At 45.1% G+C, this 18,505-nt stretch overlaps 1 protein-coding gene across 1 annotated transcript in view; it reads left to right on the top strand.

Annotated features, from left to right (window-relative positions):
• dlgap1b (discs, large (Drosophila) homolog-associated protein 1b) overlaps nt 1-18,505 on the top strand; it is an 81,145-nt gene that overhangs the window by 13,858 nt on the left and 48,782 nt on the right. The window contains 1 exon segment of the mRNA XM_062479849.1: nt 12,907-12,984. The gene's annotated coding sequence lies outside the window, so the exon portion shown is untranslated.

Raw genomic sequence — 18,505 nt, 5'->3', positions numbered from 1 at the left:
TCTCACTGTCTCTCGCCATCCCTCTTCTCTTTTTTCAGACGCTACTATGAGCAGAGAGGTTTCTGTATCATTGCGTCTGTCAAATGCTGTCTTTTGGTGACACACTCACAACCTTTTGGAGTCTTGCACGCGCGTGCGCGCACACACACACACACAAACACACAAAACAGTGATGTCAGTGGTATAATCTGATGGAATCTGGGCCAGGGCTGACGAAGAGGCAGCTGGCGGAATGAGCAGTCGCTGTCACAATGAATGACCGCGTGGGACGGGAGGTGCAGAAGAGGAGAAGAGAAGGGAAGAGAGGACTGAAGAGGAGAAAAGGGAAAAAAGAGACACTGTAGGAGGCCAGAGAAGAGAGAAAATTAGTGGAGAGGAGAAGAGAGGAGAGAAAAGGAGAAGAGCGGTAATGAAGGAGAGGAGACCTGTTTTGCATGCAGATATGATGTATAGTGTTCTAAGTAAACCAGATAACACAGAGTTGTTCTTTTGGTTCCTTGGTAACTGATTTATTTCTCATTTTGAGGGATTTAACCTTGGGGAATAGGGATTAGTCTTGCACAACAAATGTCACTTTCAGCTGGGAACGAGATACAGACTGCATCCTTATCAGAACATTACCTTCACAAAAGCCAAGCAGAGAGGGAAATAGGATGATTAATATAAATCTTTGTAAAAGGGACATTTTACAGAAATGTTGTACGAATTCTCCATTTTAAACACAAGCGTGGAGTCCTCTTCTGAAGTCTTCACAATACTAGATCGGCGTCTGCCATCCTTAGAGTCTTTCATTAGATCTCGCCCATTAGATCTCCGAAAAGATAAAGGGGCCGTGGTGGCAAACGTGTTGAAGTCAGGGAGCTGCATTGCTGCAGCAAGGGACTAAAACAAGTCGTGGCTCCAGCAGCACAGCACACAGAACTCCCTGCCTTGGAGCAGAAGCTGGCGTAGCACAAGCACATCCAATAACAAGGCAGGGAACAGAGGATATCAATCCCCTGTTGGACAGAAAGAATTTCAAACTTCAAGTCGACTTTTTAAAGGCTTCGCAGAGCATTAACAACATCTTGTAGTGACAGAAGGCAGTATGGAGGAGCTGGGGATGATTGAGGTGTGGCGGCATTCGCACAATATGTGTGTCTGGGTCTGTGAATGCATGCGGTATTCAAGTCCTCTGAAAGGCAAGGCCCGGACCTTCCATTAGCACACCAGCAGGTGACTGCGTGAGTGCCATCAGCTGATGACTTGACGCGCTGCCCGAGAACCATGCCAGAACTAGCTCCCCCAATGGCACAGCCGTCATCCCTTGAGACGGACAGACATGAGATGTGGCTCTCGCCAGGTGAGACAGACTTCCCGGGATTAGGCCGTGCACAGATCCCACAAAGGACAGACTGTACAGTAGTTCAGATTAGCCGAGCCGAGGCAAACAAACTGGAAATCCTGGCTGCTGTAATCTCTCCGCCCTGACTTTCCCTGATACGGCTCACGCTCAAAGCCCTGAGTCGAGGCCCAGGCAAAATGGCTCACTTCAGCTAGCTAGACCACTCAACCACCTCCATAACAAACAGTTGTTGTGCTAACACTCTCTAGCCCATATGTAGAATGAGGTACTGAATACCCACACAGCATGATGCCCAGTTGAAAGTTCCGGAAAGAAGATACCGTGTGAGTGGTTTGACAGTAAGCGCCAGAGCTCGTCAGCGTTGTTGGCCTGAAGGCTTGTAAGACGTCTGTCTGGTTTCTGTCCATTGGTTGGCTCATTTATTCACACAGTCTCATTATTTACCAGAGGTGACTGCAGGGCACTGCTTTCTTAACATCCTGTTATTGACCAAAGCAGATTATGTCAAAAGAGACATTAAACTGTTAGTGTGCGGGTGCCTGTATGTGTTCTTGTGTATGTGCATGTGTTTCTTGTTGCAGTGTTTGTGAGTGGTGGTCTTTCTGTTACCGCAGAACAAAAATCAATCAATCAAACATTGCATTTTTCCAGGTGTGCTGTATTTCTGTAACACGCTTCTAATCGTGGGTGCTAAAGTGGGCCTCGTTGCCATGTCTATTTCTGCGGCTCTGTTCTGTTCTCCAGAATAGATGACTCTCTGGAACAAAGAGTCTTGTTAAAAGACCACTCAGAAACATTGCCGCCTCTGTCAGTGAGGATAAGCACAGTGCTGGGAGGTAGATATGTGTGGATGTGTGTGTGTGTGTGTGTGTGGGTGTGGATGAGGCCCTCACACGGACATATACAGCTCATCTAAATTCTCAAGCATGCTGTGCTGTGTGTGTGTGTGCTCAGGTATGTGTGTACTATGTGTGTTCTCACTTATGCCGTACAGTGTGCAAACTGTCTATGCGTGCGTGTGGACACAGACTGTGTTCTTAATTTAGACCAGCGTGCCTGTACACCAGGGTGTGCCCATGCCATGTTCTGCCACGGCTGCCCATGCCCTCCCTGGGGGCGCTGGCTCAAAGAGGTCCAGATGCTCCCCTGGTGACTGTAAGAGCGGCCCAGTGATGTAACCAGCCCCACTAGCTACCAAGCACTGTGGCACAGCCCCAGTGTTTTAACCCCCTCTCCTGCCTCCATGTGTTTACACACAACACAGACTCTCTCTCTCTTTTTCGCTCTCTCGCTCGCTCTCTCTCTCTCTCTCTCTCCAACCCCCTCTCCTGCCTCCATGTGTTTACGCACAACACACATTCTCTCCCTGTAGCGTCACCTGACATCGAGTGGCTTTGGTGTAGTCAACACCAAGATCCTTTTGTTGTGACTCTGTCAATCAATACTCAAAGAGAGATTACCGGTAATTAACTTTTCTTTTTTACATCAAAACATCAACATATTGACCTAAAATACTGCTGACTGTAACCCCAAACCCAGTCTCTGGCAAATATTACACTGCAGATTTCGAATACACAAAAGAAACTGTGATAGAGACAAATGGGTTTTTCCATTTAAAAAAAGGCCTGTGTGAGTTAAAGATTAGTGTGGGAAGCAAAGCCCGCATATGGACTGAGAAAGATGACCTGCTGTCACAAAGGAGAGCTGCCTCCCTTCATCACTATGGGGTAGATGGTGGGAACGAGATTCATTCATCACATACCAGACCACAGACACACACACGTTTGCATGCATGCACACACATTTGCATGTAGACACAAGTGTGTGAACACACACACACACACACACTCACACACGTGAATTTAGAATCCAGAGGGATCAAACCTGGAGAGTGTATTGATCCTCAGCGCTGACATTTGATTTGGCAACCCAAACTACTCATCCATAATCCACTGTCTGTGGGTGCCGATTCTTTTTGCATTCTGTGCTGGTCTGTCTGCAGCATGCTCCACCACAAGGGTGTGTCATGTGCTCCTTAATAGACTAGCTTACTCTAGCGCAAGGCTGAGCTGTGAAGTGTGCATTGACGGCAATGATGTAAGAGATTTGTCAGTGTGCTTTAAGGTGCAATTTATTACAGATGTTACCTAAGGCCCTAGGGCTGAATACACAACATCCACACGCGCACACACACACACGCACACACTGGAAAGTCAATCCAGTAGGCAGATGGGTGATTGCTGCCACAGGCCCACACTCCATTGAAGTGCGTCTTGTACAAGTGTATCTGTTAAGGAATGACTGAGTGTGAGTAAGCCCGGATAAATCCTCACTGATACCTTCGCAGCAGATAAGCAGGAGCAGAGATCAGGGAGCGTAGCACCAACACGATGCAGGGCAACACCGGCGGGCGACGGCGCCATGACATCACACATCATGCGTCGCCTGCAATCTGTGTGGGAGCATGCTTCCGTCCCACACAGACGTGCGCGTGCTCAGACACGCCTGCGCTCAGTCACTCGTCCGGTCTTGAGGTCACACGCGGCAGGGACACCAGGCCGTGTCCACATGCACAGACACTCCCTCTTTCAGACGCCCCGCAGACAGGTGCACAGACATGCCCGTGCACGCTTTGTTTAATCAGAGTGTCATGCACAGTATATCCTGCTATGTCATTAGACGGTCCTTCGTGGTCTAATTCCCGTGTAAGACATCTGTGATCCCAGCGCGTTGATAATAGGATAGTCTTTTACCTCGCCGAGTGTGATTACACACAGGTCAATGGGATGAAACTCCACTACAGTCTAAGCACAGACTTAACACCTTAATGTGCTCTCCCTGGAGTCCACAGGCATTCAACCATCCTCCACGCTACTTCATCTACTGTAAAAACCGAGAGAAGGACGTTTGTTTGTGGCTTCCAGAGCTCAGGGGTGAAGTGTTTGTGCGGATCAACGTGTCTGACATTGAAGTCTTTTGTACTAAAGGGTGGATTTGAATTGAGTATTGTAGGTAACTAGCGTCATACTATTGATCTTTTTGTATGGTTACCCACACTAAGAATATAGACTTATTGAGTTACAACCACAATCAGTCATAATAAATACACAGAATACTCTTTGTAAATAATATGGAAGTATATTCCCATAAGTCCGCTAGAAAAATAAGGATGTATAAGAATATAGGACCATAATTCATATTTCAAACCTACCTGGGTGATTTTGTGTTTGTATTTTTGAACTGTGATTGCTCTAATTCAGTCTAGGCTCATGTAGGGCACCAAAAGTAGCTCCACTCCTGTGGAGAGGCTAACTGAAGTAGTCATATTGTCCTTGAAAGTGGGTGAGTAGAGGACGTTTAACTAACAGGAGACCTCATAGTGTTTGGAGACCACAATGGAAGGCTTTCTCCCAAGATTTTTACACTTCAGAGCAGTTAGATGAACATTGTTTTCGGGACACTCTCTGGTTGGTTTCAAATTCATGCCTCTTGTAGAACATTGGACAGAGAACAAACCCAGACTCCATTTAAACAGTGTAAGTGTGTTTGTAAATACATGCACTCTGTCGTTATCGCTCTCCTCTCATGTTCCTTCTGTCTCTCTCTCTCTCAATCTTAAACACACACATAATAGGGAGTCAGGTGGCTGAGCGGTTAGAGAATCGGGCTAGTAATCAGAAGGTTGCTGGTTCGATTCCCGGCCATGCCGAATGACGTTGTGTCCTTGGGCAACAAGGCACTTCACCCTACTTGCCTCGGGGGAATGTCCCTGTACTTACTGTAAGTCGCTCTGGATAAGAGCGTCTGCTAAATGACTAAATGTAAATGTAATGTACATAACACACCCCAAAACTGACAATTTAGTCACGTTCACCTATTTTCTTCCCTCTCCGCGACTCTCTCCTCGGCATCTCTCTCCTCCCTCTCTCTCATGGTCGGTGGAGTTGAAATTGCGCAGAGTCACGACCAAATTTGGCAATCCATTAATATGAACCTTAGAGTTCTTGAACACTTGCTGGTAATTCATGCCACGAGGCATCAGCCCATGCAGGTCCGTTTCGTGAGCACATCAAACGACGAGTGATTTACCTCTGTACTTGTACCCTCTTTCAAGAGGCCCTCATAATCCAGTCACGCTAATGATATAATGAGTCATAATAAGTCAAAGCAACCGGCCCTGGTCATAGCCGGGCGGCTGACACCAAGGTGATTGGTTCATAACCTTCTAGGACTTTGGATATACTCTGATAGGTGGGATTATGTGCGGTGGATTCGCATGGGAAGGCATTGCGTTTGAAGGACGTGGCACGGTGAGGTCATCGAAGGCTTCAGACTGTGAAAGCTTGCTCGCTCACTTACCCGTGCAATCCTCGCCTTTTCTCCTCCAATTTCCTGTCGTTTATCCACTGTCCCCCTCGATCTGTCTCTTCCCCTATCAGGCTTACCTTCCTGACCTGTAAAATGAGGCTGTTGACGCTCTGCTGGCCCATATCTCTCTCCCTCTCTCTGCCTCTTTCTTTTACTCTCTCTTGCTGTCTCTCCTTTCTTTAAGTCTCTATTTCTGTAGCACCCAAAGCATCTACTTGTATCCGTTCTCTCTCTCTCTCTCTCAATTCTGACACAACTCTGTCTGTGTAGCTGTCTGTCTAGCAGTCTGTCTAGCCAGGTGATCTGAGATCTGCTCTCAAAGCCAATTAAACTTCATGTGAGTCAATATCTCAATGTCTGTTGTTGGTGTTTTGTTTTCTGTAAGATACAGTTTATGTTGTCTATCTCTGTGTCGATCTTTTCTCTCTTTCTTTCTTTCTTTCTCTTTCTTTCTTTCTTTCTCTTTCTTTCTCTCTCTCTCTCTCTCTCTCTCTCTCTCTCTCTCTCTCTCTCTCTCTCTCTCTCTCTCTCTCTCTCTCTCTCTCTCTCTCTCTCTCTCTCTCTCTCACTCCATCTATCTCTTTCGCTCTCCCTGTAATTTGTTCTCTCCATTTAAGTACCATACTCAAAGTCTATTGCCTTTCCTCCAATCATTCTTTCCATCAATTCTAGAATCCAATGTATCTAGTGGGGGATATAGACGGGAAATTGCCACTGTTTTAGCAGCTTCAAAATGGTCCTGGAGGAGCAAAACATTTAACAACAAGAGGTACTCACACACACACACACTATGTATCTCTCGCTCTTTCTCACATGCACACACTCTTTCTCACACACATGCAGACACACACACTCTCATACAAACACACAGAAACAGATGCAGAAAAATTAATCATTGCCATAATGAGTGAGTAATGAGACATACTTGGTGCAAGTGTGGGTGTGTTCCATGTGTGCCCATCTTGTCCTGTGTTGTGAGCAAACTACAGTCTTCCTCGGCAAGCAATCTGCATAACATTGCATAACAGACACCTCTGAGATTAACATCATAACACAACGTGTCAAAATTCTAATTTTTGTGTGAAAAGAAGAGTATCATTAAATTCTATTGGCCTAGAAGGAACAATTGCAGGGCTGCACAAGAGATTAGAAAATAAATCTGAGAGTCTTGAATTATTGAAGTGAACACGATTCAAATGAGCAGACATGACTATGGAGCCAAACCTTTGTTCACCTATTGTTTAAACTCTCTAAAAACGGTTAAAACTTCTCACCTATCTTACCATCCCCCCTCTTTCTCCTTCTTTCTTTCTTTCTTTCTTTCCACCTGACTCATCTTCTGTTCTCTTCTCTCTTTTCATCATCTGCATGTATTGTTCTTGCTCTCTCTCACTCCCGCTTTCTCTCTCTTCTCCTCCCTCCCTCTCCAGCTCTCTGCTCCCTCTGGTCAGGGGGCTAACAAAGTTTGGGGATCACTCGCTCAGTGGCGGTGTTTGTGCGAGTACATGTGTGTGATGTAGGAAAACCGTGGGAGGGAAGGGGGGTGGGGGTGGAAGGAGGGGGTCATGAAGATGCAGGAGTCCCCTTCGAGCTCTCCCTCCTCCACCTCCGCGCCCTTCATCCATTTCCGGTTCCCAGTGTTTCTGCACTTCAGCCCACTGATCAAGTCTTCAAAGATGTGCGTGGGGGACATCCTCACATCCAACCAGACAATTTGAAAAGGACCGACAATCGAGCCAACATGAAAGAGTTGGCGCTAGAGGTTTTTCAATCAATCGAAATGGGGAGCCTACACAAAATAAATTGAATTAGGCCGGCAAAGCCGCCGAACGAGCTTGCATAATTGCTGGCTGATTAGTTAGCCACGATTCAACAACTGATTGAAACTCATACCACCCGACAAGAGTCCAATCAATGGGCACCGCCTCCACTTAAGAAAGCCGTTTGCATGTGTTGCGGTATTTAGCTACCAGCTGGCCAGTGTGTGGCGTGATGCTGACTTGCATGGAGAGGACAGCCTCCCTCTGCATCTGCAGATGATGGATTTCATTTTTGTCGCATGCAACCATTATACGTTCTCAGATGTTTATCCGTATTCCATATGTCACATTATGGCAATGTAAATGCCTGCTTAGAAATAATATCCAGTTTGTTAACTAACGTTTTTCTTTTTGCATTTAGCAAAATGACTTTGCTACTGTATTATTCAGACACGGTGAGAACGAGATAAAGGAGTAGGGAGATGGGATGATGAGGGGGCGATAGAAAGATGGATCTCAGGGGGAAACGTGATGACAAGGCCGTCTATTAGTGGCGCTCTTGGCAGTCCTCTCCAGACCTCTAAGGTGAGTGTGTCGGTCCCAGATGTCTGCTGCCCTGAAGCCCTAGGAAGCCAGACTCTATGGAAATAAGACCAGCCACACAATAGACGCAATCACCAGGGAAATCACCTCCCTGATCCCTCCCTCTTCGGTTCTGTTCCCTCTCTCTCGACTCTGTGATTAAACCCTACCCATCACCTCACAGGTGCGTGTTCGCCCCTCTCTCTGCTTATGTGTGTGACAGAGAAAGAAAGAGAGCGAGAGAGAGAGAGAGAGCTTCAGTGTGTACAGTCGTGTTTTGCAAAGTTTACTGGTTCAGTATTGAGGAAAATGTTTTCACATGTTTCACATGTTTCTATAGAATACAATAAGGCACGTTTCATATTTTTTCAAGCTTTTTTGGGGCGAACATTTTTAATATATTCAAATAGTCCCCTCTTTTACAGCAGTCAATCTGCTCTTAAAATCTAATCAGAATGATAGTGATTTCACATGGCTAGAACTAGTTCACACTTTCCCCTGTGCTGATGATATGACTTACTGAAATTATGTTAGCAGTCATTTTATGCCAAGGCCCAGCAAGCTTTGCAAACACAAAATGTATGTCCCTCCCAATACTTTTGGCCACGGCTGTACGTGTGAAAAGAGAGTTTGACACTGAACACTGTGCTCGTCAGTTGGTTCATGTGACCTGCTGACTGTTAGATATGTTTCTCTTAACTGCATTCAGATTGCCTCCTGGCCCTCAAGCCACCTGTTCTATAACCAATGGCTCTTTCAGTCACGTCACAAACATGGAACCCGTCTTGTGTGCATTTCAAATGCCGTACGTCCCTCCGGCCTCTCTCTCCCTCGCCCCCCTCTGCCGCTTTACCGTCCTCTCCTCTTTCAGACCTCCCTCTCTGTGTCTCTCTCTCTCGTTTCTCTTCCTCTCCATCCCTGTTTCTCTTGGGTGTGTCTCTCTCTCCATCTCCCCCTCTTCCGTTTCTCTCTCCATTTCTGCCTCTCTCACTTCTCTCTCCATCTCAGTCTCTGTCTTTTCTGTCTCTCTCCATCTCTGCTTCTCTCTCATTTCTCTCTATTTCAGTCTCTCTCTCTCTCTCTCTCTCTCTCTCTCTCTCTCTCTCTCTCTCATCTCTGTCTCTTGTTTCTCTCTCTATTTTCCTCTCTCATGCTTACACTCATTTGCCACACACTATTGAAAGCTGTTCTCCATATTTGAATCAAGCAGAAAGTGCATTTCTGTACCCCGTAATTGGTTTTGTGCAGTGTTTCATCCTGTCCACACATCAACCCTCCCCCCCTCCCACCACCACCACCCCTACCCGCTCAAATTGCGAATCAGGCCGCTGTACACATGTTTCTACCTCTAACAGTCAAAATGATGCCCGTTCAATAGCAGTTGTTGTTGTGACGTAAGTGGTCATGGTTTAGAGTTCACATAGGACCAAAGAACTCTGTGTAAACGTCCCCAAGCTCTAACTGTATTGAAAAACACCTACAAAATGAAATCATAGCTTGGAGCATTCCCAACCTTTCTCCTCTGGTCTGGAATGTCCCAGGGTTGGTTCAGGATTCTCTCATCCTGGTTGATTTAATCACAGACGATTTATACAAATCTGGAATTATTTTAATCACCAGAGATTTTGGCATATTTCCCATTTTTTACGTGTTTTTGAATGTTGAGAGGAGTTTTATACAAGCCTGCATTTGGCTATACTCTATCAAACATTCTGTCACATGACCTGTTTTGAGGCAGGTCTGTCTGTCATCCGCTGTCAAGCACGGATGGTATAATACGGAGTACGGACTCAAAAGCAGAGAAAAGCTGAACTTTTCAGTCCATTTGGATGTGCAAGACCAATCAGAGCACAGATGTTTCAAAAATCCTGCTTATATATGTGGCACAACAATTTGGAACACGCCATCTCTTGTACTATTAGAACACACTGTAGAAAAACATGGAATAAGTATAGACAGTATGAAGAGTATCTATACAGCCTGTGCAATGTCAGTCTAAAATGACCTTATCAAGTCTTTCTGAGTCATCATTTGGGGTTTTGTCGGTTGGGTTTGACCCCATGGGGCTAAATCTATCCCCCCCCCCCTCTCACCCTCACCCTTGTCAATAATTCTCAGCTTTTTCACAGTCTCTCTAATCCTCTTTCTGACAGGACGGGCCTCTTTTCATCACCAGTGCGCCCGCTGCAAACAATCAAGCAAATGCATGCACGAGTGGTGTGTGTGTGCATGCGCATGTTTGGGCGCTGATTGTTTGCATCCGATAATCTTCGCGGATCTCAATCTAGATGTAGGTCAGTAGGCATGCGAGGGACACATCCAGTACAGTGGGCTTGTAGGCTGACAACACCAATGGGCTACAGCTGTCTAACTCTGTGTCCAAAGACAAAATCAGGCTGCAGAAACGGCAGTGACTTTGTCCCGTGTCCACAAGTTCATTACGCCCCATAAACAAACTCTTTGTGCCACATTAAAGACTGAACGTTCAACACTCAACTCCACGGCGCCTGGAGATTCTAAGTTATTCTACAGAACGCTGTAAAGTGCAGCGCTAACAACTCCTGAAGTTTGAATAATGGATCTCAGCCCACTTGGCGTGCGGGGATTATGCATGGAGCTCGCCAGACTGGATTGCTGGGTGCTGACTCAGTGCTTGCGTGGCTCCGGCTCGGGGGGTTAACGCAGTAAGGGCCGAGGGGGTCTGATTCTGAGGTGCCCGTCCACATGCTTGCCAGGCTTGACTTTGAAGGACAATGCCTTAAATCGTCTATCTCCACCCGTTCCAGAGGCATGGGCCCAGTGCTCAGGTCCAACTTAGCCCTGTCTTTTATGCATTGTGTTGCCTGGCTTTGATTGGGGCTCTGCATGGTGAATAGAGCAAGGGGCCCTAATGCCGTATCACACCCAAGCACATGGTGTTTTTCAAAGTGGGGAGATTTTCTATGGACGGAAGCTTTCTCCTTCTCTTTCCCTCTTTTCTTCTCTCTCTCTCTCTCTCTCTCTCTCTCTCTCTCTCTCTCTCTCGCTCTCCCTTTCCTCTTTCCAGCCTTCTCTCTCTCTCTCTTTCTGATTGCAGCATCTGTATCACTCTCTCTTTCTCTCTGGCACTCCCTTTTATTTTGCATAAAAGGTCACAGTCATTTCCCCTCTCTTTTTTTGCCTAGCAATGAATTATTCAAAGTTGTCCCTGCCCCTGAATATGAGAGCTTCAGGCCGCTTAGAGAAAGCAGAGCATCGAGAGTGAGAGAGAGAGACTTCCGAAACTTAAGTCCAGAAAAGATTAGGGTCTGCCAATCTTAAAAAAAAAAAAAGTAATTGTGACTCCTCTTTAAGGAAGACTCCTATATTCAAAGTATTTTGCGAGGTATTTTAACTCAGTACGTCAATGACTGAATCACATTCACCTATCGCAAACACGTCACAACGATAGTCCCATGACAAGCCTTATTTTTATGCATTCACATTTCTTGTGTATTGTTTACTCATTGACAAATACACATGTTGATGCTTTTCGGCGTCTCCCAGCCCCCCTCCCCTCGTCCTCTCCAGCACCTCTATTTCCATACTTGTGTTTAAGTGTCGTGCCTGCTCCGCACCCCAGCGGAGTGTGAAATTGGAATCCTCCCCTAGAGAGGTGCGCTGATTGACAGACTAGAGAGAGGAGAGGACAAGAGATGGGGAATCTGGGCTCTGGCTTAGACGCTGCCAATCTCACCTACAAAACACTTCCTTTCCTTATTAAAACACGGTGTCGCCCACCATTACTACGATTAGTGCGATATCCTATTGCCTCCTCCTCCTACGAGTCTTGGGAAACAAGGTGTTCTGTGCGTTTGCTGTGGGTTTCTTTCATCACTGCTCTATGTTCTTGCTCACATCATCAAGCTATCCAGATACAGTTGTGCACACACAATACATTTAGCATAAGCATCTTGGGCTTCATTTTGCTTTCATAAACAGAGAATATCATGCATTGCAACCTCAAACCTCAATGACAAGATGGCAACCCCCCTCCCCCCCCTCACCGCACACTGAGCATCAATGACCTCCTCTTGGCCTGTAGTCTGGTTCCCGCCACCCACCATCCCTGCCTGGGGAGCCTTGAGTCCACTGCCATCTGCTCCCCCCAGACCCTCACCACCAACACCACCCAGGGCATCTCCACAGAGAGACCCAGGGAGGGTCGGACAGCACTGCAAAACATACTCTCACGGGTGTCTTCCCATCCCAGGCAGCCAGTATAAGCATCTCCTTTTATCTCTTTCTGAATCTGGTTCTAGTGTTCGAAAGTACGTTAGTCAAACTATGTTTGCCATTCTTTTACCCTGTGGGTTGAGATGAGTTGTGTTTTTTTGGTTCGTGTTGTAATGCAGTTAAGTGCTGATGGTCAGTCCACTTTCGAACGCTAAGTAAGTCTTATCTTGAAGACAAAGGGATCTTTCTCTTTTCATGCCGAAATCTATTGTGAACACTTTCAAAGAGCACCTGACAGGCAGAACGACAACTACATTTAGAGAGGCACAAATTGGCATGAATTAAATTCTTGCTCTTTATTTTCTTTTGAGGATGAAATGCATGAGTGTGCTCCCCTAAGTCACAGCTTTCTTTTTTTGGCTCTGAAATGCCATGTTGGGGATCAGCTGAGACGTCGGACCTTTAGATTTTGCGAGCTAAACAAACTCATCCCTGGTGTAATACATAACACCATCAAATGTCTCCAACCAGGCAACTCTGCATAGGAAATCAAAGCTTTCAGAACTCTTTTATATAAATCAAGCAGAGCCCCCCCCCCCCTCACCCTCCCAGTAAACTGTGACAATGTTCCTTTTCCTTCTACTATTTTGTTTCTAGTTTGTTCCAGATGGAGGACAAGGGGAAAGACTTTAAGGACGGCAGCAAGGAGATGTGGAAGAGGAGGCAATAAAGCAGGTGAGTTACCACTGTGTGTTTTCATGCTTGATTGTTTTCACTGAGGGCTCACTTGTTCATTCTATTAACAATGCCATTGACCCGCTCTGTCAAGGCTGCCTTCCAGCGTCATAAATATTTACACCCGCTCTTTCTCAATTCAACTTTGACCTTTGCGGCTTAACGTTCCCTGTACTGGCCATGACCTTGGCGTGACCCCTGTGGAAATGTGTCACAGCACAGACACACTCCGATAACATAACAGTGTCGTAGTGATGTGTCAGTAAGACCAAACGGACAGAAGCAAATGGTAAATGGAGAGGGAGAGAGAGGAAAGAGTAAGTATGGGTGGATGGATGTAGATAATATTTCTGTCACACAAACTAGTCGTGAAGGAGAGATGGAGAGCATTGCAATTTCAGACAAGAAGTGGCAAAGGCTGCAGCTGAGATTTGTATTTTTTTCTGTGAATTCTGCAGAAATGCTATTTGTTTGCAGAACAGCTGTGGAAAACACATTTAATTTGCAAATTGGCATGCCGAGATTGCTCATTCTTTTTCAAACAAATCCCAAAACAATTCTGGGCCCTGATGGATTGCTACATAGGGAGAAGAAAATAAACTAGCCTGTGATGAAGGTACGTTGTTATTTGTTCAAGTTCAGAGGACTGCGCGGGACATGTTACAGCATGGTACATTTAGTGACAGTGTTGTGGACCTGTGGGCTTATGGCATATTTTTGGAAGCTTTGTGAGTTCAGATGAATTTAGACTGTACAGAGTGGCCTGCAGTATGTTAGAGTGCTAGGCACACAGCTGTCACAGAAAACAGACCAGACACAGATTAAGCGTCCAAAAGTGTCCAGTACCAACCACTGTCAGACAGTCTCGTGGCTGGATTTCAAATGCTGTTAGGTTATTCACCTGTACCAAGAGTATAACCCACATAAAAGAATCATGTCTGTACCATTACAAAGATTTAAAACAGCATGAAGACTGGGGAACATGTCAGGTCATTACTGTGAGTGCTTCATATATAATCACCCACAGAGTTATGTATCCAGGCCTCTGTAGGCCTCAGTGCTAAAGCCCCAGGCCTCGGCCCTTGCCAGAAAACAGGATTTACCGCCTCGCTTTTCCATCGCAGAAAAAAAGGTATCATGGCCATGCTGACCGGAGTCATCACTGAAGGCCATGTGAGAAGTTGTAGTTCTGTGGGAACAGGCTTGTAAGCCAATAAGGTACTGTAGTATCTGAGACAGCGAGGACGAATGCAGGGGCACAGGGGTAAACAGACTAATGGCAGAGGAGAAAGGAGTTTGAACCAACCAAAAGCTGAACGTTGGAGAGTGTCAGAGTGACTGCTCAATTTAAAATGGGTTTTCATTTGAAGGGGTTCTCAAAAAAGCATCCTGTGGAGGCTGGGTAGGAAATGGGAGTGTAATTATGGATAATAATAATTATAGGATGGGAGAGGAGTCAGACTGACCTGGCTCGGACCAATCTTACAAAATCTTTTCTGACAGCATATAGTCATGGATATGAAACAATGAAAAGCCCAAACATGTTTTCCTGTTGTATATTAGAAAAACAATAAGGAATATGAACTAATTTGAAAGAAATTAATTGGATATGGTATTACCTCAATAACTCAGTGAATGTTTAACTGTTTGGTTGTCTAACTGTAAGCTAGTGTCATAAACACACATGGGACCGTGATTCAAATGTAATAAGTTTAGAACAATTGAAAGTACATTAACATCAATTTACAGTAAATTAGGATTTAATCAGTTATATGCAAGTGTATTTCACCTGATGACGGAAAAACAGTGTGTTCAGTAGAGTAAAGCTCACAGAATGGATGTGGGTACATCCAGTTGTAATTGCACATTTAGGGGCTGTATGATACTAAATGTTGCTTATCATACTTAACCCATTAGAAACTCAAAGCATTATTCAAATTAAATTGTACTTTTTATGATTCAAGTAGTAATTAGGTTTTTTAGTGAGTTTAATTTTTCTTCTACAAACACCTGAAGATCTTGGCCTAAAGCACTCCAAGTTCATTAAACCAAAATAATGGCCTCATTTACAAACCTTGATTAAATACTCTGAATCTATTGCTTAATATCCATCTTGAAAAGGATAAATGTCGGGGCTTGTGCAGTTTAGGTTGGACATCCTGTTTGCCATACGTAGTTTACCAAGCTAATGTTACTGGTAATGAGCTCTGAGAGAAAGTGAATATGACTCATCCATAAGCGATGTAATATATTTGCACCTGTACAAATTATGAAACAGGGAAGCAAATGTAATCGGCATGATGAGCCTCACATTTCACAGCCCACTGGCCTACTACTAGCAAACAACTAACAGAAAAATCGCCATTACCCCGATTACCCCGCCATGCCCGATTCCTGTCTAAACTCTCAAAGTGTATGTATTTACCTGCGGATCTGCTCTTTCAGATTGTCTCAAGCTGGCTTTATAGAAATAATAATGTAACTCTTTATTATATTCCATTGAGCGGTTGTATTTCACTTCTGTGATCAGTACCTGTGATCAGAGGGATGGTGATAATAATAACTGCTCTAATGGGAGAGACTTTTGGAACTTCATTTAGTGACCATGATCTAGTCCGTGTCGCCTGTGTGTTTGTTTGCATGCGTGTGTGAGGTGTTGTAGATGTGTACATAAGTATGTATGTGTGTTCAGTAAGTGAGGGGTGTGTGTTTTTACTCCCTGCCTACAGTATCATCAAATTACTTCTGATCGCCAGCCACCTCTGGTCTTTTTCAGCTTCAATATCTCTTTGTGATTTTCACTTTGGTCCCCTGTGCAGTTTACATGGAGGGTCAAGAGGGTCATACACGAGACACAGTCCCCCATCTGGGAGCACTTTCACTCCCTGCTTGCATTTGAAATGGGCAACCACACACTCTGAAGGAGTGTTTTGGTGTCAAAGAGGAGCATGGAATAGATAAACTGTCCCTGGGAAGGGTTGACCAAGGGGCCATGGCAGTCATGTGCGGGTAACACCACTCCAACCTTCTGGCACTTTCCACTGTCTCAACGTTTCAACGGGGCTACTTTCTGTGACTGGCAGACAGAGTGTCACAAATTGCTGCTCTAGGGACAACCTTATCTGTGGATGGCTTTGTCATGGTGCCTGAAAATGCTCTCTTCTCTTCTCCACTCTTCTGCCTTTACTTATCTTGGCCTGTAAGCAGGAGCATTTGCATGGAAATATGTCAATGTGGCAACACTTTGAATACACATTGTGCCTCGCTCTCTCACCTCTCTCATTTCTCTATATCTAGATATATACTGTTTATATATCTGAAACTAGTTTTTCCTAGCTGGTTTTCGAGAGTACAGGACAAGGGGCTAATTTAATCTCAGAAAAAAATGAGGTCCTCACTATACCATGAAAAAAGGGGGCAGACATAATCCAGAGCACTGATTGGTTACGGACAAGGGTGAGTCATGTAGAGGACAGTAAACTCCGGGACACGTGTTCATCCCTGAGAAAACACTGAAGTCCACCAAGATAATAAGCATTATCCCAGATGCGGGCAAACACACATACACACAAACAGAAACACACACAGACACACACACAGACCCACACACTGCAAGTGGGAGCTGCCACTGATGAATGATTTTTGTCTTTCCCATTACTGTAATGTCTTTGTTTCTTGTAAATGTTTGTATTGTACATTAGGACGCCTCGAAAATGAGTTGCTTCACCTCAAGGGGTTTATCCTAGTAAATGAACAAATATCATCAATGACCTCAGCTGGATGGATAGATAATCCACCTTTTTCCACGCCCCGCAAACCTTGCCCTCACAGCTAGCTCAACTCCTTCAGCCCTAGCTGGTCACCCTTCCACCCTCTACTTCTGTCCCCTGCCTCCTAGGCAGCCAGCTTTATTTTTAATTTGACGTTTATTCATTATGGATACAGCCAAACCACTGGTCTGCATGACATAACGCAACGACCCCAGATATCAGCCTCTGACAGTGCCGCTGCCCTTGCAGCTTCTGTAAGGGTACAGCTTCAAAATTTCAGCTGTGAAAAAAAAAGTATTCTTTCGGTTTAGGAGCCATTGCCCCTCATAGCCCAGGTTGTTTGATAGACATAGAGGAAGCCCGAGTTGACAGGAGACATAATTGAGTCCATTTTTTATGACATAAGCCTTGCTAAATCCGTTGGGTCGGCAGATTCGTGGACGGCTGATGCTTTCCTGTGCCCTCTGCTGTGTTCTGTCGTAGATGGGAGTTAAGCTGAAACAGAGCCTCCTACAGTCATTCAGCCACTATCACCTGACGTGACACCTGTGTACGAACAGTGAGTTTGGTTCACACTCGGCATGTAGTATGTGTGTGTGTGTGTGGTGGTTGGGGGAGGGGTTCTGGAATGATGCCTCCCAGGCTGTGTGTGCATTTGCGGACAGGTGTGGAAGTGTGTGCGTATATGATTGCGCACCATTGATAATGGCTGCGTGTCTCGTGTTTTCGTGTATTTGTGTGTCGTTTCAGATCCGTGTTGACCAGTTCACATGAGCGGCGGCAGGGGGCTGGAGCTCTTGTCTTGCTCTGTCAGTCCTCACTCCCGGTCGCGTCAAATGTCTGTTGACACATTAATGCGACAGCCAGATTGGCCAACAATAACCAAAAAATAGATTGTAAAAGGGGCGGGAAAGTTGTCAAGATTGCTTATTGTCTGGCCTAGACACATTGCATCCCTTGGCCAGCCACTGACCTCTGGACCTATGCAGTTAAGCAGCCCTGAATTAATTTTAGAAGCCTAGTGGAGGCAATCCTAACAAAGACGCATTTAAATCAATGTTTCCTGGAACGCCACTACAACATTCATTTGAAAAATGCTTTTGTTTTTCTGTTGTTTTTCTTTTGTTTTCCCTCATAATTGTTTTTGAGTATTAGTATTTGCATAAATCCACAATTCTGGCAGACAAATATATCAGAGAAATCGAAAGACGTCACGAAAAGGGGTCCACTGAAAGTTCACAATGCATAGTGTATTTCCTTGTTTTCCTTTTTAGAAATACTATTATTATTCATATATTTCAATACCTTGCTCAACCAGAAGAGATTTATCTTAAATATGTTATGCTAACACATTCGCACTATGTATGCTACAACACGTTACTTTCTGCAGTACATGTGCAGCTCCCATTTCCAAGCTCCAGGCACTGGTTTTGCTCCACTTGTCTGTTTGAAGTTAACTCTTTCTGACTGGGGCAAGTTACAGTAGTGTACATACTGTACATTTTAGCCAACCAGCAGACATTCCTATCAACACTTGTGCCAATGGTTGTTTAGCAGTTGTTCAACCCTATTTAATCAAAGCTTTTCATTGCCTGTTCAGTCATCAGCGGTGTCGTTCAGAAGTCATTAAAGCTGTCATTGAGTTGCAAACAGCACCGTGGGTAGTGGCTCTCTTTGGTGACATAGTAAAAGATAGTCCAATTATGGTTTCAGCGGTATTAAGCTAATTTTTCACATTGAGGTCACACTCC

The sequence above is a fragment of the Osmerus eperlanus genome, chromosome 15, assembly GCF_963692335.1.
Source record: "Osmerus eperlanus chromosome 15, fOsmEpe2.1, whole genome shotgun sequence".
Classification (NCBI taxonomy): Eukaryota; Metazoa; Chordata; class Actinopteri; order Osmeriformes; family Osmeridae; genus Osmerus; species Osmerus eperlanus.
This window is presented reverse-complemented; position numbering and strand designations above follow the sequence as displayed.